This window comes from Carettochelys insculpta, chromosome 4, assembly GCF_033958435.1.
Source record: "Carettochelys insculpta isolate YL-2023 chromosome 4, ASM3395843v1, whole genome shotgun sequence".
Lineage (NCBI taxonomy): Eukaryota > Metazoa > Chordata > Testudines > Carettochelyidae > Carettochelys > Carettochelys insculpta.
The window spans coordinates 128,904,794-128,913,386 of NC_134140.1; positions in this window are offsets into that span (position 1 = coordinate 128,904,794).

The window sequence follows — 8,593 nt, forward strand, 5'->3', positions numbered from 1 at the left end:
GTTGAACAGGATCGGTCCCAGGACTGAGCCCTGGGGAACACCACTAGTTACACCCCTCCATTGTGAAAATTTACCATTTATTCCAACCCTTTGTTTTCTGTCTTTTAACCAATTCCCGATCCATGAAAGGACCTTTCCTCCTATCCCATGACCACCTAATTTACATAAAAGCCTTTGGTGTGGGACCGTGTCAAAGGCTTTCTGGAAATCTAGGTATATTATGTCCACTGGGTGCCCCTTGTCCGCATGTTTATTAACCCCTTCAAAGAATTCTAATAGATTAGACAGACACGACTTCCCTCTGCAGAAACCATGCTGACTTTTGCCCAACAATTCGTGCTCTTCTATGTGCCTTGCAATTTTACTCTTTACTAGTGTTTCTACTAATTTACCTGGTACTGATGTTAAACTTATCGGTCTATAATTGCCAGGATCTCCTCTAGAGCCTTTTTTAAATATTGGTGTTATATTGGCCGTCTTCCAGTCATTTGGTACCAAAGTGGATTTAAAGGATAGGTTACAAACCACTGTTAGTAACTCCGCAATTTCACATTTGAGTTCTTTCAGAACCCTTGGGTGAATGCCATCTGGTCCTGGAGACTTGTTACTATTCAGCTTATCAATTAATTCCAAAACCTCCTCTAATGTCACTTCAATCTGAGTGAGTTCCTCAGATTTGTCGCCTAAAAAGGCTGGCTCAGATTTAGGAACCTCTGTAACATCTTCAGCCGTGAAGACTGAAGCAAAGAAATCATTTAATCGCTCCGCAATGGCACTGTCTTCCTTGATCGCTCCTTTTATATCTTTATCATCCAAGGGCCCCACTGCTTTTTTAGCAGGCTTCCTGCTTCTAATGTATTTAAAAAACATTTTACTATTGTCAAGCTCTGAGATACAATCGCATTTGCTCTTATCCAACTGACAGAGACCAAAAACTACAAGATTTTTACCAAATATTCATAAACCTGAATTACCCACCAGAAGAAGTAAAAAAACAAATTGACAGGGCCAGACGAGTACCCAGAGACCAGCTACTCCAAGATCGGCCCAAAAAAGCCAAGAACAGAACACCACTGGTCATCACCTACAGCCTCCAACTCAAACCACTGCAATGAATTATTAAAGACCTACAACCTAGCCTTAATCAGGATGCCACACTCCAGAAGGCCCTAGGTGACAGGCCTGTTCTCTCCTACAGACAACCTCCCAACCTCATGAGGATCCTCACAAACATCCACAGTCTATACCCCAGGAATATCAGTCCTGGAACCTTTCCTTGCAACAAAGCCTGCTCCCAGCTTTGTCCACATATCTTCTCTGGAAATACCACCACTGGACCTAACCAGGTTACTCACAGAATCACAGGCACTTTCTCATGCTCCTCTACTAACATCATATATGCCATCATGTGCCAACAATGCCCAGATGCTTTGTATATTGGACAGACTTCTAACTCCCTTAGACAAAGGGTCAATGGGCACAAAACAGACATTAAAACACTGCAGATCCACAAAACAGTTAGTCAACATTTTAATGGAGTGGACCATTCTGTTAATGACTTAAAAGTATGCGTGTTACTGAAAAAAAAGTTTTGCACCGCTATTCAACGAGAAACAGCTGAGCTGTCTTTTATATTCAAATTCGGCACATTAACACGTGGTTTGAACTGGGATAGGAATTTTCTGAGTCACTATAGCTACGTCTACACGTGGAGCCTACATCGAAGTAGCTTATTTCGATGTAGCGACATCGAAATAGGCTATTTCAATGAATAACGTCTACACGTCCTCCAGGGCTGGCAACGTCGACATTCAACATCGACGTTGCACAGCACCACATCGAAATAGGCGCTGCGAGGGAACGTCTACACGCCATAGTAGCACACATCGAAATAAGGGTGCCAGGCACAGCTGCAGACAGGGTCACAGGGCAGACTCAACAGCAAGCCGCTCCCTTAAAGGGCCCCTCCCAGACACAGTTGCACTAAACAATACAAGATCCACAGAGCCGACAACTGGTTGCAGACCCTGTGCATGCAGCATGCATCCCCAGCTGCAGCAGCAGCAGCCAGAAGCCCTGGGCTGAGGGCTGCTGCACACAGTGACCATAGAGACCGGCAGGGGCTGGAGAGAGAGCGTCTCTCAACCCCTCAGCTGATGGCCACCATGGCGGACCCTGCTATTTCGATGTTGCGGGACGCGGATCGTCTACACGTGCCCTACTTCGACGTTGAACTTCGAAGTAGGGCGCTATTCCCATCCCCTCATGGGGTTAGCGGCTTCGACGTCTCACTGCCTAATGTCGATGTTAACATCGAAATAGCGCCCAACACGTGTAGCCGTGACGGGCGCTATTTTGAAGTTAGTGCCGCTACTTCAAAGTAGCGTGCACATGTAGACACGGCTTATAGGGGCTCATCTGCATACTTGGCTTAATCTAATTCTCGACTTTTCCCTCCCACCCCTCCACTCTCTAATTTGCTCACCTTGACCATTTTTTTCTGATTTGTCCTCCTTGATTACTGTTTTTGGTTCTCGGTGCCTTAAATATTGAGTGTGTTCTGGTCTTGCTATGATCTGAAGAAGTGGGTCTGTCCCATGAAAGCTCACCTAATAAATTATTTTGCTAGTCTTTAAAGTGCTACGTGACTGATTTTTGTTTTGCTCAGGAAATGTGGCACAATCCCTTTTGGGCTCCACATCCGTACATTGAATAAGATTCAAAAAACCTCCTCGCTATTGGTACTGTAGAACAAGAAGATCGAACTCATTTCATTTTTAGATCGTAAAGCACTTACTTGATCCTCATAGTCCAGATGGGGAAACAGGGACAGTAACTTCTCCAAAATCAATAAACAATAGAGATGGCTCCAGCCCGAAAGATTGGATTGGGATTGCCAGAGATTATGTGTGTTGTTTCTTCAAATATGTAGGGAGAAACTAGTGGCAGGTTCTTGTCAAAAGCTCTGAAGTGAAGCATGGGGTAGGGAAGGGAAGAAGGGGACACAGTAAAATGAGGGTTCGTCCCATTTTCCTTCTTCCAGAAAAATTTAACCCTTTCAGAGAATCTGAATTACCCTCACATGACAAATTGCTTGACGTCTGGATCCAGACCTGAATTTTGCACTTGGATCCCAGCTCTATTAAATTCTATTAATAGTAGTGAGAGTGACATGAATGGACTGAAGAGAAAATAAATTACAATGCCTTTCAGCCATGGTCAGCATTATTTTATAAATGAATTTCAAGATGCTTCCATGTGTATTCACCTGTCCCCAGCCTTGTCCACCATTTTTACCCTGGCCCTTTCACAGGAACGTAAGAAACATTGCGTATTCTTAACGGTTCTTAATGGTTCTCAATCCTGCTGGAAAAGTATAACAAGTGGGGTTCTGCAGGGGTCTGTTTTGGGACTGGTTCTGTTTAATATCTTCATCAATGATTTAGATATTGGCATAGCTTTGCGACCGGGTGCTGGCAAACAGGGTGCGTGCTAACAGGAGGGAGTTTGGAGAGGCTCTCCTGGAGGAGGAGAAGGAAGGAGCAAACTAAAGCACCTTGGGGTAAGTGGCTGCTTATATTTGGAGGTTTTGGGCTTGTGTGTTTGTTTGGAGTTTGGAGTTTGTTTGTTTGGAGTGCTGAGCTGAGTGTTTGTTTGTTTGTTTGAAAGGCCGTGTGCTCAGGCAGGCAGGCAGTTGGAAGCTGATTAGGTTTGAATTGAAACACCGTGTGCTGATTGGCTGAGCTGTAGGCAGAGGGAGGAGCTATCAGGGAGGCTGAGCACTTAAACCCTGCTAGTAAGCGACCAGGGAGCTTTGCGACCGGGTGCTGGCAAACAGGGTGCGTGCTAACAGGAGGGAGTTTGGAGAGGGGAGTTGAGAGGGGGAGCTTGGAGGGAGCCAGTGACTTCTGTTGCCCTTAAACTAAATCCTTTATAACAACCTCTATCTGAAACATTTAATTAACCCTCATATATAACTAGAGTAGGAAATGGAGGCAGAAGCCCAGCAGCAGAGTGGGGGCTATCCTGTTTATTGTGTCGAGTGCAGTATGTATGACTACCTACCCTGTGGGCGGGTGGCGTATGTGTGCGCTCGATGCAAGGAGCTCCTGGCCCTCAGAGACCGAGTGCGTGCTTTGGAGGCCAGGGTGGCTGAACTGGAGGAGCTAAGGAAGGCAGAGGTGTTTGTGGATGAGACTTTCCGGGACATAGTAGGGCTGTCCCACCTCCAATCTGACAGTCCTGAGGCTGTTACGGAGGATGAAAGGCTCAGGGAAGGAGAGCAGTCAAGGGGAGCAGAGGGAAACCATCCCGTAATTGGGACCCTCCTTCCAGAGGGTGATGTTGTATCCTCTCGTGCCGAGGATACTTCTCCGGGGGAGGGAGCGCCAGCTGTTAGGAAGAAGCAGGTTTTAGTAGTGGGGGATTCGATCATTAGAAATATAGATAGTTGGGTTTGTGATGACCGGGAGAACCGTATGGTGACTTGCCTGCCTGGTGCGAAGGTTGCGGATCTCTCGAGGCATCTAGACAGACTTATGGGCAGTGCTGGGGAGGAGCCGGTCGTCGTGGTACATGTTGGTACCAATGACATAGGGAAGGGTAGAAGAGATGTTCTGGAGGCCAAATTTAGGTTACTAGGAAAGAGACTGAAATCCAGAACATCTTTGGTGGCATTCTCTGAAATGCTTCCGGTTCCACGCGCAGGGCCAGATAGACAGGCAGAACTTCAGAGTCTCAATGCGTGGATGAGACGATGGTGTAGGGAAGAGGGGTTTAGATTTATTAGGAACTGGGGACACTTTTGGGGTAGGGGGAGCCTATACAGGAAGGATGGGCTCCACCTAAATCAAGGTGGATCCAGACTGCTGGCATTAAACATTAAAAAGGACATAGAGCAGTTTTTAAACTAAGAGGTGGGGGAAAGCCGATTGGTGCGGGGGAGCACCTGGATCGGACGGAGACTTCTCTTACACGAGGCTCCATAGACAGGGATTCCCTAGAAGTTAGTCAGATAGGGAACGTGGGAAATAATATATGGGCAAGATCAGATGTGAAACAATCGTGCATAAAAAAATCCACCACGTCTGTGAAAGGCGGACATATAAATAGTGGTAGTTTTCTAACATGCTTTTACACTAATGCTAGGAGTCTGTCTAATAAGATGGGTGAACTGGAGTACCTCATATCAAAGGAGGAAGTTGACATAATAGGCATCTCAGAAACATGGTGGAATGAGGACAATCAGGGGGACACTATCATACCGGGATATAAATTATATCGGAAAGACAGAACAGGTCGTGCGGGTGGCGGAGTGGTACTATATGTGAAGGATAATATAGAATCAAATGAAGTAAAAATCCTAAAGGAATCAAAATGTTCCATAGAATCATTATGGATAACAATTCATTCCTCTAATATGAATATGGCATTAGGAATATATTACCGACCACCTAACCAAGACAGTGATAGTGATGCTGAAATGTTAAGGGAGATTAGAGAGGCTATCAAAATAAAAAACACAGTAATAATAGGATATTTCAATTATCCCCATATTGATTGGGTGCATGTCACCTCAGGACGGGATTCAGAGATTAAATTTCTTGATGCCTTAAATGACTGCTTCTTGGAGCAGCTAGTACAGGAACCCACAAGGGGAGAGTCGATTCTCGATCTAGTCTTGACTGGAACGCAGGATCTGGTCCAAGAGGTAACTGTTACTGGACCGCTTGGAAATAGTGACCACAATATAATAACTTTTAATATTCCTGTGTTGGGAAGAACACCGCAGCGGTCAAACACTCTGGCATTTAATTTCAAAAAGGGGAATTACACTAAAATGAGGAAGCTAGTTAAACAGAAACTAAAAGGTAGAGTAATTAAACTAAAATCCCTGGAAGCTGCATGGAAACTGTTTAAAGACACCATACTAGAGGCCCAACTTAAATGTATACCCCAAATAAAAAAACACAGTAAGAGACCTAACAAAGAACCACCATGGCTAAACAGCCATGTTAAAAAGGCAGTGAGAGAGAAAAGGGCAGCTTTTAAAAAGTGGAAGTCAAATCCTAGTGAGGAAAATAGAAAGGAACATAAACACTCCCAAATTAACTGTCATAATGTAGTAAGAAAAGCCAAAAAAGAGTTTGAGGAACAGCTAGCCAAAAATTCAAAAAACAATAGTAAAATGTTTTTTAAATACATTAGAAGCAGGAAGCCTGCTAAAAAAGCAGTGGGGCCCTTGGATGATAAAGATATAAAAGGAGCGATCAAGGAAGACAGTGCCATTGCGGAGCGATTAAATGATTTCTTTGCTTCAGTCTTCACGGCTGAAGATGTTACAGAGGTTCCTAAATCTGAGCCAGCCTTTTTAGGCGACAAATCTGAGGAACTCACTCAGATTGAAGTGACATTAGAGGAGGTTTTGGAATTAATTGATAAGCTGAATAGTAACAAGTCTCCAGGACCAGATGGCATTCACCCAAGGGTTCTGAAAGAACTCAAATGTGAAATTGCGGAGTTACTAACAGTGGTTTGTAACCTATCCTTTAAATCCACTTTGGTACCAAATGACTGGAAGACGGCCAATATAACACCAATATTTAAAAAAGGCTCTAGAGGAGATCCTGGCAATTATAGACCGATAAGTTTAACATCAGTACCAGGTAAATTAGTAGAAACACTAGTAAAGAGTAAAATTGCAAGGCACATAGAAGAGCACGAATTGTTGGGCAAAAGTCAGCATGGTTTCTGCAGAGGGAAGTCGTGTCTGTCTAATCTATTAGAATTCTTTGAAGGGGTTAATAAACATGCGGACAAGGGGCACCCAGTGGACATAATATACCTAGATTTCCAGAAAGCCTTTGACACGGTCCCACACCAAAGGCTTTTATGTAAATTAGGTGGTCATGGGATAGGAGGAAAGGTCCTTTCATGGATCGGGAATTGGTTAAAAGACAGAAAACAAAGGGTTGGAATAAATGGTAAATTTTCACAATGGAGGGGTGTAACTAGTGGTGTTCCCCAGGGCTCAGTCCTGGGACCGATCCTGTTCAACTTGTTCATCAATGATCTAGAAAATGAGGTAAGCAGTTAGGTGGCAAAGTTTGCAGATGACACCAAGTTGTTCAGGACAGTCAAAAGCAAAAGGGATTGTGAAGAACTACAAAAAGATCTCAGCAAACTGAGTGAGTGGGCAGCAAAATGGCAAATGAAATTTAATGTGGGTAAGTGTAAGGTAATGCATGTTGGAAAAAATAACCCAAATTACACGTACTACATGATGTGGTCAAATTTAGCTACGACAGATCAGGAAAGGGATCTTGGAGTTATAGTGGATAGTTCTCTGAAGACATCCACGCAGTGTGCAGCGGCAGTTAGTAAGGCAAATAGGATGTTAGGAATTATTAAAAAAGGGATCGATAATAAGACAAAAGATATCATACTTCCCCTATATAAAACTATGGTACGCCCACATCTCGAGTACTGCGTGCAGATGTGGTCTCCTCACCTCAAAAAAGATATATTGGCATTAGAAAAGGTTCAGAAAAGGGCGACTAAGATGATTAGGGGCTTGGAAAGGGTCCCATATGGGGAGAGGCTAGAGAGACTGGGACTTTTCAGTTTGGAAAAGAGGCGATTGAGGGGCGATATGATAGAGGTATATAAAATCATGAATGGTGTGGAGAAAGTGAATATAGAAAAATTATTTACCTTTTCCCATAATACAAGAACTAGGGGACACCAAATGAAATTGATGGGTAGTAGGTTCAAAACTAATAAAAGGAAATTTTTCTTCACACAGCGCACAGTCAACCTGTGGAACTCCTTGCCCGAGGAGGCTGTGAAGGCCAGGACTCTATTAGGGTTTAAAAAAGAGCTTGATAAATTTTTGCAGGTCAGGTCCATAAATGGCTATTAGCCAGGGATAAAGTATGGTGCCCTAGCCTTCATAACAAGGGCAGGAGATGGATGGCAGGAGATAAATCACTTGTCTTCTGTTCTCCTTCTCTGGGGCACCTGGCATTGGCCACCGTCGGCAGATGGGATGCTGGGCTTGATGGACCTTTGGTCTGACCTAGTATGGCCATTCTTATGTTCTTATGTTCTTATGTTCATAGAAAGTACACTTATTATGTTTGCAGATGACACCAAGCTGGGAGAGGTTGCAACTGCTTTGGAGGATAGGGTCATAATTCAAAATGATCTGGATAAATTGGAGAAATGGACTGAGGTAAACAGGATGAAGTTTAATAAGCACAAATGCAAAGTGCTCCATTTGGGAAGGAACAATCAGTTTCACGCATACACAGAATGGGAACAAAAAGCAGTCAAGTAGCACTTTAAAGACTAGCAAAATAGTTTATTAGGTGAGCTTCCATGGGACAGACCCACTTCTTCAGACCATATCCAGACCAGAACAGACTCAATCAATCAATCAATTCTGGTCTGGATATGGTCTGAAGAAGTGGGTCTGTCCCATGAAAGCTCACCTAATAAACTATTTTGCTAGTCTTTAAAGTGCTACTCGACTGCTTTTTATTTTGATAGTGTATAGACTAGCACGGCTCCCTCTCTGTTACTATTCACAACA